The 13,797-nt window shown below is 38.5% G+C and overlaps 1 long non-coding RNA gene across 1 annotated transcript; it reads left to right on the top strand.

Moving 5' to 3' along the window:
- The first annotated feature begins 6,204 nt into the window (after positions 1-6,204).
- On the top strand, positions 6,205-11,566 carry LOC143115043 (uncharacterized). Its single transcript, XR_012985034.1, has 3 exons — positions 6,205-6,282; positions 10,912-11,001; positions 11,269-11,566. It is a non-coding gene; the product is annotated as an uncharacterized LOC143115043 (long non-coding RNA).
- Positions 11,567-13,797: the final 2,231 nt, after the last annotated feature.

Here is a 13,797-nt window from a genome sequence, read left to right as displayed (position 1 = left end):
AGTGATGTCTGCCGTTCATGACACATAATGTGAACTAATTCACGTTCATGTTCTTTATTAAAAAATGTGTTGCGTTCAGTTCAACGTTCACAAAAAAATGAGCGAGTTCAATGAACGCGTTCTTTTGAACTCGTTCACGCACAACACTGGATGCCTGTCAGTGAGCTGTTGCCAGTCCATGGTCATCGCGTGTGAGAGACTGCCTGCCTGTGCCGTGGTGACTCGACGGGAAACCTACCACTTGGGATTAAGGTATCGTTATTTGTTTCTCTTGCTCCAAAGGGAGTGAAGGGGTCATTTGTTTTTGGCCACGCCGACCACAAGCGACGATCTAGGCCTGCAACGGTTAGCTGCTAGGTTTTAGCTCATTTGCTGGCTAGGACTGGGGTGGGTGAATCACGTGTGAATGTGTGTGTGTGCGCGTGGGCCCGCGTGTGTGTGTTTCATGTTAATGTGTTGTGTACTGTACTTTAAGCTTACTGTTAACTGTTAGCTAAAGTGTGGCTAATGTAGCCTACTTGTTTCTAAGCTCCTACTGCATATTGAGGCTTTTGAGGTACGTGTCATACTTTGATTACTTTTATATTTTGTGGATATTCCAAACTTGAGGTTTGAGGTGATTTAAATAAGCTAAGAAAGTATTTGTTGAATACTTTGCTCCATTGATACATTTGTATCTTATTTTTTGTTTATATTTATAATTCATTCTTTTGATAAATTGAATATTTCTATTCAGTAAACTCTATTTTTATTTAACATTTTAATAACTGAGTTCTGAGTGTTTACTTAGCGTTAAGATACCATTGGGTAATAGATTGCATGTGTAAATGCTATTTCATGTGAATATGGTCAGTTACACACAAGTAAGTATACAGGGTTAAAAAGTTATTTATTCAAAGTACATGTAAAGACACAAACAGACATTTAAACAGAAGGTCAGCAAGAATTCAATATATTATATATACTTTACTGGGATTAGTTTAAGAACCCGGGAAACGCCCTTTAGTACCAGGAGATAGGCCTAGGGGGCGCTACACAAGGATGACAATAGAATAGTAAAAAAGGAATTCGCTCTCAAAAACAATTGTAACCAGTTAGCGTTTTTAATGTGATTATGGATTTTTATAGTCTAAGAGCAAAAATAGCAGTATTGCTTAAGCCTATATGATGCACCAAAGTAAGTAGGAATGTGGGACTTGTCTTAATTCATATTCATTGACATCTACAGGCTATAGGCTTTCAGAAAATATATGGTTTACCTGGTCAATTCAGCTGTCCCTTAACAGTGTAGGCCAGAATGTATCAACTGAACAATTTGTTTTCTGATCTACAATATGGAACTATGTACGCCTTATGATATACCAGAATAAGTAGGAAGGTAGGACATGTCTTGATTCATATTAATTGACATCTAGAGGCTATAGGCTTTCAGAAAAGATATGGTTTAGGTGCTCAATTCAGCTGTCCCTTAATAGTGTAGGCCAAAATGTATCAGGTGACAATTTGTTTCTCGATCTACAATATGGACCTATGTACACCTTATGATATACCAGAATAAGTAGGAAGGTGGGACATGTATTAATTCATATTAATTGACATCTAGAGGCTATGGGCTTTCAGAAAATATATAGCAACCAGTATAACAACTGCTTTTTTTAGCATAACCCCCACTATATCTACCCTAGCAACACCATACCAAACTTTTCAGTTACCCTAGCAACAACCTAGCCACCACTACCATAGCAACCACTATATTTAGCATAGCAACCACCATATCAACCCTAGCAACCATCTCAATTACCCTAGCAACAATCTAGCAACCACTTTGATATTGTCAACCAACATGACTAACCTAGCAACCATCTTAATTACCCTACCAACAACCTAACAACTACTACCATAATGTCAACCTAGAAACCACCATAGCAACCATCTTAATTACCCTACCAACAACCTAACAACTACTACCATAATGTCAACCTAGCAACCACCATTGCAACCAACATGATTAACCTTGCAACCATCTCAATTACCCTAGCAACAATCTAGCAACCACTTTGATATTGTCAACCAACATGACTACCCTAGCAACCATCTCAATTACCCTAGCAACCACTTTATTTACCATAGCAACCACAATATCTACTCTAGCAACCTTCTTGGTTACCCTATCAACAACCTAGCAACCACCACTACAATGCCAACCTAGCAACCACTTTGATATTGTCAAACAACATGACTACCCTAGCAATCATCTCAATTACCCTAGCAACCAGCATAACAACCACTTAATTTAGCATGCAACCACCATATCTACCCTAGCCTAGCAACCTTATCAGTTACCCTATTAACAACCTAGCAACCACCACTAAAATGCCAATCTAGCAACTACCATAGCAAACAACATGATTAACCTTGCAACTAGCATAGCAACTGTTTTTTTTAGCATAACCCCCACTATATCTACCCTAGCAACACCATAACAAACTTCTCAGTTGCCCTAGCAACAACCTAGCCACCACTACCATAGCAACTGCTATATTTAGCATAGCAACCACCATATCAACCCTAGCAACCATCTCAATTACCCTAGCAACAATCTAGCAACCACTTTGATATTGTCAACCAATATGACTACCCTAGCAATCATCTTAATTACCCTACCAACAACCTAACAACTACTACCATAATGTCAACCTAGCAACCACCATTGGAACTAACATGATTAACCTTGCAACCAGCATAGCAACTGTTTTGTTAGCATAACCCCCATTATATCTACCCTAGCAACACCATAACAAACTTCTCAGTTACCCCAGCAACAACCTAGCCACCACTACTCTAGCATCCGCTATGTTTAGCATAGCAACCACCATATCGACCCTAGTAACCATCTCAATTACCCTAGCAACAATCTAGCAACCACTTTGATATTGTCAACCAACATGACTACCCTAGCAACCATCTCAATTACCCTAGCAACCACTTTATTTACCATAGCAACCACCATATCTACTCTAGCAACCTTCTTGGTTACCCTATCAACAACCTAGCAACCACCACTACAATGCCAACCTAGCAACCACTTTGATATTGTCAACCAACATGACTACCCTAGCAATCATCTCAATTACCCTAGCAACCAGCATAACAACCACTTAATTTAGCATGCAACCACCATATCTACCCTAGCAACCTTATCAGTTACCCTATTAACAACCTAGCAACCACCACTAAAATGCCAATCTAGCAACCACCATAGCAACCAACATAATTACCCTAGAAACATGCATAGCAACCACCATATATACCATAACACCATAGCAACCTTCTCAGTTACCCTAGCAATAACCTAACAACCGCTATGTTTAGCAAAATACCTGTAGAAAACCTCATATGTCTCTACTGGTGTAAAGGTCATTGATAATGAGTAGATTGCTGTCAATTGTCCTCTATACCGATTCTTTCACACACACTCGCGTCACAGACCTACGTCACACACCACTTGGAGGTGCAAACAATCGGAGTTTTGGTTGATTTGACCATCAGTTAACTTCGAAACAGGTATTTTACTTTGGATAGACAATAGCAATACATCATAGGAGTGGTTAACGTCAAAAAATCTAGACTGGAGAAACTCAACATTTGACACCTCCACCTGCTTAGTGTTCTAAAGACGTCAAATAGTCCGCTATAGTTACCAAATTCATAGCCAAAGAGCCAGAAGGAAAGACACATGGATGGCTATAAAAGCTGTGCTTTCATTATACAACTAAACACGACAAATAACCCTTGAGCCAGCTCCTTACTATGTGATCTCAATGGCAATGCAGCGTTTGTTTGCACCTCCAAAAACATGGCGTACCTGGTTACCTTGCAAAAACGCCCACAAATACCCGTATGTTTGTGTGAAAGATATAACCACCCGCTGCAGTAGACCATAGGATGAGAGAATGTGTTCCACAACACAGCTGTAAATGGGAGCAAGGACTGAGGTGTCAAGGCCAGCATGCTTCAGCCCCTTCAGGAAGTGGACAAACAAGGTCTTGTTTACATGCTGGCTGTCTTGTTGTTTGTAGCAGGACACCACTTTAACAGCTCCTTTGTGTAGGTGTTCGTTGGAGTTATATAATGAAATGAAATGCAACCTCTACATCAGGATATCAGGAGCAAGGATCTGTGAAAACATAAGTAGATGGGAGAAATTTAAGATATGTTTAGAAAAGTTTGCAGGACCATCCCTAAATAAAATATCAGGACACCTTTACAGATAATGTATATTGGTGAGACAAGGGTAAAACTGTTGTGGGTAAATATTCAAATACTACAATAGGCCTACTATAAAATACAACTGTACTACTTCAGGTCTCAACACTGTAGTTTTGGAGGAATATCTGTAGTTCATATTCAGGAAAAACTGTATTTTGGACATTAAAAGCTGCATTGCACTACGTAGTACACTGCAGGAATGCAATATTTTGGATTGAGTGCAATATTTTGGAATGAATGCAATAGGCTATGTTGTATTGCTATATATTTCAGAAAAACGGTCGTAGGCCTATAGGATATAACAGTTTGTCCCATGAATTACCCAGACTCAAAGAACAGCTGATAATGTGAGACTGACAAGACTAGACAATTTAATGTCAAACAACATCACCTAATATGTTTATCAAGATTATAGCACAATCCTACTCATTTCGATAATTTAACCATAACGTGTCAACAATGATTTATTTACCTAATCACGTATTTGTCCACGACTTTTACTTACAAGCTTTTGAATTGTACTGAGAAATTGTACTAAATTCGCGCGATTCTAGGCTTTGTACACTATGAAGGAGTGTTGGTCAGATAAGTAGGCCTATATTTTGTTCCAAACAACAAAAAACAACACAATTATTAGGCTATTTACAAAATTGACGTCCCTAACTTTCTCCATGGCTCGCTCTATGCAGCGTTTCCGCTTTCTTGTGGTTGAGTGTGTCACGTGATAGATTCTGGGATCCTAATGTGTTCGTATCGGAGTATCAACCATGCGAATAGATGATAACAGCCTTCTGAACCTGCTAGAAGGTGTAGATGGCCCCTTCTAACCCATAACTATGAGGCTGATTACGAGTGATAACACCCATACAATCGAGTGATAACGTTCGAAGCGGGTGCTAAAAACACAGTTTATTTGCTTCATAGTAGGCCTACTAAAGAATCTAGTAGAAAAAAACATCATAATTACATAACATATGGCAGGGACGCATTTTTTTGTTTTAAATCTTAATGCTTTTAAATCTTAAATTTGTCTATGTATGTCGTGTCATCTCCACCACACTTTGTCATTTCCATCACAACACATAATTTAAGTTAAACATGTAAAAATAATACAACATACAACATTTCTGGAAAATTAATAAATTGAATATTTTGGCTGATATGTGTAATATTTAATAAAATACATTTGGAACAGTAGATGTTATTTTTGCTTGAAAACACACGTTTTGTTGTGTTTTGGAAACATGTGATTGGGCAGTCGTGGCCTACTGGTTAGGGCTTCAGACTTGTAACCGGAGGATTGCTGGTTCGAACCCCGACCAGTAGGAACGGCTGATGTGCCCTTGAGCAAGGCACCTAACCCCTCACTGCTCCCCGAGCGTGGCTGTAGCAGGCAGCTCACTGCATCGGGATTAGTGTGTGCTTCACCTCACTGTGTGTTCACTGTGTACTGAGTGTGTTTCACTAATTCACGGATTGGGATAAATGCAGAGACCAAATTTCCCTCACGGGATAAAAAGAGTATATATACTTATATACTTATACTGGAAATGACAGTTAGACTTTTGGAATAAAATGTCAAAAATATATATTATTCAAGTGAAATCTTTACAGGCACTATTAGGGCAAGTGTCTAGAAAGAGTAGATAATTAAACCATGCAAAAAGATGTTTTACTGAAAGATGTTAAATTTTCTGAAAATTACCAGGTCAAAGAGTACCATAGTTGAATAACCCTGCAGCAATAGCATATGTCTTATATTAACGTCAATTCCAGTTTTGTTAACACGGATAGGAAGCCAAGTTGTAGCTCCGAACTTACTGACAATAGCCTAAGCATGATCAATGGCAACGTACTCTGATAGGCCTGCCTATATAGATAGAGAAGAAGAGACTGTCTGACTGACTTTTGTGCAAAAAAGTGAAATAATACTGTTCATAATATTTTTCCCCAGGACCAGATGGCTGTGTGACATGTTTTCAGTTCTGTGCAAGGAACCACCATCACACCATGGTAAGTGATAACTTGTCCTCCATTTACTAGTGTCACAATGTAGCCAACGTGTAGCCTATATTATTATAAGTTATAGGGATATTTTGTAAGCATTTATTTACCAATGAGAATAGCCTAGCCTAATGTTATCCCTTTGCATCTCTCCACAGGGATACAAAGGCTAGGGTTGAGTGATGTTTTTGTATCAAAGAAGGGATGACACCTTAGACTTATTTTATGTGGCATTTTCAAAATGTGTTGGTTATGCAGGTCATGTGAAGCCTCTTCCGAGACACAGGCTCAGTTACTTTGCCATTATTATGACCGCCGCTAGCGAAGCGGTCATATAGGTATTGTCAAAGTCCCCCCCCCCCCGTCATCTACTTCCTGAAATTTTGGTGGGTATGTAGCCCCACTAGACTTTTACGGAAAAAATTTGTTTGGTCCCCGGGGGCCACTCCCCCTCCGCGCTGGGCCCCCCAAAACCCAAAAAATGCAGTTTTTCCTAAATAACTACCTGAACCGTGGCACCGAGGATGAAGAAATGTTTATGGTATGTTGGTCTCAAGGGCCCACATCAACCTAGCCCATAATCACTCATTTGTGATTTGCACCCCCCCCCGGTAAAAAATGAAAATGCAATATCATTCTGCTTTAATCGCCCCTTTCTTCAGTAAAGACGTTCAGAACTGCACCAAATTTTATGTGTATGATTAACCTGACATTCTCTGGGGGTATGCCAAGTTTAGTAGAATTTCATCCATGGTGGGGTCTAAAAAATTAAGTTATGTGTACATTTAGTGACTGTACACTCATTGGCCTGTAGATGGTGGTGCACACATATACACATGCACACACACACACAGGCACCCACATACTATCGGTATTAGAACGGCCGATACATAATTACAAATTCAGTAGGATTAAAAGAAAGCCAAAATAAATATTCATCATCATCATCATGGCTGCATTTCCAGTATTGGCGATAAGTAGTCGTTTGTCCACTAGATGGCGCATCGTTGCAGTGAGATGTAATTTTGTTGGAAGTTAATCTAAAGTGGGTTGGAAAGACACTACGTTTCCTACAAGGACAAGACTGTAGGCTACAGTAGTTTACCGCAGAGAACGTCTAAGGGTAGGATGATTTCTGCATGACATGTAATTCCCATTTCCTCTTGAAGCCGAAATAAATCTGAGAATGTTTATCGGACATGCTTGTTTTTTACTGCAGGTAGCAGGGTTGCCAACTCTCACGCATCTGGCGTGACACTCACGCTTTCAGCACCAATCTCACGCTCTCACGCACACTCAAGAAATGTCACGCCAGATTATTTCAAGAAATAATCATATTAGGCTACTATAGCTCTGCGCTCATTTCAATTCCAATAGGAGGAATATCTCACAAAGTTTTCGTTCCACACATGACAAACCGTAAACCAGAATAAACAGCAGACCTTACCGAACACAAAGGTGTAATGCAATCCCCTGTACAATAAGCCGTTCCAGAGTAATCAGGTTTTGAAATGGTAGCAAATTTCTATATGGTCTCCAATGTTGGGCTTTAAGTGTCTTAAAACTGAGCTGTGCTTAAATACCTACATATGTGTAAATATTAAAATCAGAGGATATACAGCTCATGGCTAAGAGTTTGTCGATGTAGCCATAATGATTTGTTTTCACAAAATGCTAAGCATGCATGTATTTAAGTGTCTTAAAAAAGTGTGCTTATATTGGTCAATGCATAATTGCATAACAGGCAATACAAAATAAATGTTAAATGTTACATATAGCCTAGAAATAATATTAAAATCAGATGATGTAGGATAGTATAGAGTTAGTAGGATGGCTCCAGAACTCACACCAGTGGATTGGGTCTTAAAGGAGCCACACCACTTTTATGACACTATAGCTGTTCTGTTGATCTTTAGATTTGTTGCTACTGGGCATGAAGGGCAGGCCAATTATGAGTTCTGTCCAACATTGATGGTAGGTTTAGAAGAAAAGTCACCACATTTTAATCATATTCCAATACCAATAACCGTGATCATTTTGGTCATGATTTTTCATCAAATGTTCATACTGTATCTCTAGTGGCTGGTAGACTTTGGAACCCACCAGCCACAATAGTAGGTGGAAAAAAATATTTTAGGCTATTTCCATCCCTGATACATACGTACACTCATACACACATTCATAAGTCTCAATCTGTCCATTTCTTTCCACAAAACTCGCCAGAAGTCATCATTTAAGGGGTTATTTTTCATTTTTTTTTACTGAACTACTACCTTTTTCAGGTGGGCAGGGGGGCCCTTTTCATGTCTGTGCCCAGGGGCCCAGTGGCTCATAATCCTTCCATGCCACAGGGTAAAAACACTGGTCTTGTTTTCAAGTGCAATCAATAATTGTACATTTTGAAAAAAACTTAAATCATGGATTATACTGTACATAGCAAAAAAGTCTGGGGACAGACATTTTTAAAATTAGGTTTAGGGAAAAATTTAACGCACACGCACTATGACTTCACAAAATCTCACTCCAGCCAAACACCCAAAGTTGGCAACCCTGAGGCAGGCTACGTTAATCCTATCAATAGCAGAACGTAGGTAAAATAATGTTACCGTTAGCATGGTTGAGTGATGGAGGCCAATTTGATTATTGATGTATTTGTAGAAAACCATAAATGCGTTTATAGGCTACCAAGCAAATCGATAACAGCACTAATTGTATCTTTCGACTGTCATCTCATTTGCTTATGACCATAACCTAGGCTACTAACAGGAGCTAAGTGAGTTAGCCACAACACGTTCGCTACGTGATTGTTTGTTAATGGAAAATATATAGGCTACCTGAAAGATAACCTGTCTATGATGCACCCTAAACCTAAACACCGGGCTGGGACATTTCTGCTCAAGGTCTCAAAAAGCATCTGAGTCAACGTTCATTCCCAAACACCCATATAGGCTACTTCCTCAATCCTCTATTTTCAAAGGTGATTCAAGTAAGGAAGAGCATGGCTCAAAGTAAAGTAACTGAAACTACATAAATTCGTCAAAGTGAATAATTTGTGTCAACTCGCCGCAATGTAGATTTATTAACGCACCCGTGATGATCTACATCTCCATTTAAACCAGATGTTTTAGAGCGCACGTTGAGATGTATTCAGGGCAGGGCTGTAGGCTACCTACACATATTTGTTGCACGTGCTACAAAAATCATTCTTTGCGGTGGATGATTTAGCACTTCATTCGCCCTTTCCGTGATTCACAGCTACGTGAAATGTATTACTACTGATATGCAAAACTATTAACTTTTCGCAGCTTGAAACTGTAAGGTGTAAGCCATTGGTTCCAAAGGAGATTTTATTTGGGTCGCCAGCATAGCCTAGTGACAATTTGTGTTGTGTAATAGGCCTAGCATAGGGCCTACCTTATATAGCTTATAGTTTGTTAACAGTCACGGTTTTGTCATAACTCCCTCTATGCATTTTTGCATTTAGAATAGCTCTAAAACTGGGGGGCGAACACGTCGCAGGGTGTGGATATCTCAATCGCAAAATTAAACAATATTTCTATCGGGCGCCTACCATGGACTAGGCTGGGTGAAAATCAAAAGATTGCGTCAAAAGATTAAACTTAACCATGGACCTCATGGTTGCAAAATGCAAGGGAACATGAATCAGCATATTATTTGCACAAACAATAACGGACAGTAGCTCTTCAACTTTTCCCGTTAAAATGTGTATGAACAGTCTCGCAACGCATTTCATGAAGGCCCTTTTGGACATGTCAGTTATTTGCACCACTGGGTAAAACGGCATTTTGTTTTAGACTACTGGTATTTAATTTGTGCATTGACAATAAAGCTGAATATCATTTGAACTAGATGACTAAACTTATACATATGTAGAAGAAGAAACATTCACAAAAATCCATGACATGACCTCTCTTCTTGATAGCTGTTGAAAACTGCATGGAACTGACAGTGATTGTTTTGTTTAATAATACATAAATACATTATGCTGCTACCTTCTGCTTTTCCCAAATACAATGTAGCCTACAGGTGTACCTTTCATCAGTCCAGTTGCAATGGATGGACTGTGATGAACTGCCCTACTTGTGATTGTTTAGAGATTTTAAAGGTTTTATAACAATGTTACAGATTTTTTGGCCCAGAAACAAATCTATTCACCTTTGCAGCGCCAGTAGGCTACTTTGTGTGCGGAATGTGTGCAAACACACATTCCAAACAAGCATACACAAAAGTTTCAAGAGTGGGGGATGGAGTAGAAGATAGAGACAAATTCATTAATATGATTTATTTTCGCGGAATGGATGTGCAGGACTGAGTGGCGGTCATATTTTGTACCGCTACGCGGTACATCTAGTTAGTTAAATCACAGTCAGTTTTCAAGGGTCAGCCCATTACCATGCATACACCACTCATGCATTTGCTCATTCCAGTCTATTAATGCACTGAACATTCATCTCTCACGATTCAGAAAGACAGAGCAGGAGGTTGCATATCAGGAGCGTGAAGGAGTTAATCTTGTATTTACATGTCACCTGTACTATAGTCTTATTTAATATATGCATAGGATTAATATTCTGCTGATTTGTCTTCCCATTACCCCACAATCCCTCTTTTTTCTAGGAAGACGTCAATGTCAACAGCAGAAGGAAAATTACTCTGCAGGCCCTTCCCATCTTCCTGTGGGAAGATGGATTTTTTAAGACCTGGAATGTAAGTTTTTGATTAAATTGTGTGTCCTCTTTCACTCTATTCAGCCCTCTCTGATACTACCTTGCAGCCAAAAGACAACAACCACAACCATCTTCCTAGCCACCAGAATAGCAATTAAATCATACTACAGTAATTCACCAAGAATGTCATATTTGGGAATTTTACCTGAACTTTTCATTCACTGGTATTTCATATTATATTAAATACACGTGTAGTGTTTTTCATTGACTACTCTACTCATTAACTAATTACTGTCATGTTCTTCAGGCAGAAGAAATTGACCTGCCAGACTTCTCCGATGCAGCTGTAGCTATTCTCACTGTCTCGGGTGATACAGACTCCCTTGTGAAGTTTGGTCCTGCTATCCATTCTATAGTTCTTGACGGAGATATTGTTGTGTGTGATATAGAAGAGTTGACAGAGACATAATTTGGCTATTTGGCTTAATTTATGCACTTCATCTCGATTATCCAAAGCAATTGTCCTACACGTTTCATTTCATTCAAAAAATTTAAATGGGTTTGGAAGACCTGAAGCGGTTACCTCCTAGACTGCTGCTTAGCCTTAAAAATAAATTGCTGATGATGGATGTGTAAGCATTCTGTTTTCCAAATCTCATGGTTGGTACTGCCAGCATGTTAATACTCAAGCAAGCAATGGAGCTTTTCGCTTTTATTTATGTTGGCCTATTATTTTGTTTTTTGAGTATTATTACCTTTGTTGAAGTGGTAAAAGGTTGTTATTTCTTTGATGTTCTGTATTAACCGCATTGCTGGGGATGTTGTTCTGTTAGAATTCTAATGGAATTCTTAAATAAATGGAATCTGCATTAAAATTGTCTTTTGAGTAGTTTTTTATTTGAATCATACAAATAAAATATTTTTGATTTTGGGGTAAATAGTAAACCTAAACAGTCAAAAAATGTGTTTCAATAGAGTGAAGTCAACTTAAAAATATAAGAGACTGAAGTGACAATGTTTAGGTTTGAGAAACTGAATGAGTCATGGTGATAACATGAATATATTATTAGGAGTGATAACTTAAAAACATCAACTCCATTTCCAGTGTCAATTTTGTTAGTTTTAATAATGGTTTCAAAATGATCAGGTTCATTGAACTTATCAACGATTTAAGTAGCGATTACTTAAAATGTTTCGGTAACACTCCATAATAAGGTGCCATAATAAATAGCAAACTAGTAATTACCTAACCCTTTGTTAATATTTGTTAATTGTTACTAAAATATCTATTTGGCACAAGTTAATCGTTTTTTCATCATTAATTAAATATTAGTTGTTTGCATAAAATCTGTATGTTAATGTTTTAACAAATCTATTAACTAATATTGTATTAATATATGTTAATAGTTAACTAAATATATTTTTGCACTAATTAACAGTTATTTCACATCATTTAAATGTTAAATGTTTATTTACAAACTATATGCTAATATAAAAGTTAATGAAATATTATTCGGAGTGTCTATTCGTACCCCTGGCCACACAACTGGGCTATTCACACCCTGTTACATAACAACAAAAACATGTTGATCGCGTGCCCAAAAAAAATGGCCGACATTCGTTTTCTCGTCAGCAGAAAGTGAAGAATTCTGAACGAATGGATGGAAAAGTTGTGTTTTATTTTCATAATCTTTGTTTAGTGAACACATACAACCGTCAGTTTGCTAGCTATCAGAAATTTCGTGAATATGACGTTCAGGCCTATAAACTATAAGTTTACCTGCAAACTTTAACTTATTGTTGAAGCAGATAGTGCAGTGGTCACAGGCTAGGGCTTGCACGCGGGAGACCGGGGTTCGATTCCCGTGTGATGCGTTTTGGCGGAGTGAGTGTGCATGTGTACCAACGTCTCTGGAGAGAAGGCGCGCAATTTGAACAAGAAATCGGTTCTCAAACGGAAGTTTTGATTGCAACAATTAGCTAGTTCATGCACCAGGGTGTAAATAGCATGCAGTACTATAAACACCTGGGTACGAATAGCATCCACTTCTAACTGTACATTGATGCAAACAGCATACCTTATTCAGAGTGTCTATTACACAGCTGAGCACTCTGTTATGTAACAGCAAAAAAACCATGTTGCTTGTTTTTAAAAAATAAATAAAAATATTATTACATTGTGTGATCAATATGCCAGATTAAATGCACAGGGGTGCAAATAGCATACACTGATATTTGTACCAGACAAGGTACTAATAGAACACTTTGCTGTGTGCACCGGGGTACGAATAGCATACACTGATATTTGTACCAGACGAGGTACTAATAGAACACATTGCTGTGTGCACCTGGGTACGAATAGCATACATTGATATTTGTACCAGACGGGGTACTAATAGGACACATTGCTGTGTGCACCGGGGTACGAATAGAATTCACTTCTTATTGCACCAGGGTACGAATAGCATACACTGCTAATTGTACCAGGGGTGCAAATAGCCTTACCCAATATTATTATTTATCTAGCTTTTCTGATTAGCTTTGTGGAGAATTTATGGTTTATGGCTTTATGGTCTTGTGGGGTGTATAAGGCACCCTACTGCCAGTGGTTGGTTGTGTGAGAGTTTGCGCTCCTCTTCTTCCACTTCATCCTTATTGGATACCACTGTGGTTGGCTGTCCTGTAATTGGTGACCCTCTGTCTAGTCTTTGAAAGTAGTGTACTCTTTGCCTTTGGAAGTACTATTTGGTTGCTGCTTGAATTTGGTGAAATTCAGGGGAGGGGAGTGTAACAGTTAGAAATGTAGTTTAGTGTTTGTATGTGATTTTCGCCGTAA

This window comes from Alosa pseudoharengus, unplaced genomic scaffold (genome assembly GCF_046254945.1).
Source record: "Alosa pseudoharengus isolate Yale_2024_CS ecotype anadromous, Long Island Sound unplaced genomic scaffold, YU_APseudo_1.1 YU_APseudo_1.1_scf_9, whole genome shotgun sequence".
Classification (NCBI taxonomy): domain Eukaryota; kingdom Metazoa; phylum Chordata; class Actinopteri; order Clupeiformes; family Clupeidae; genus Alosa; species Alosa pseudoharengus.
Note: the sequence above shows the minus strand (reverse complement) of the source record. Positions and strands in the feature narration are given on the sequence as shown.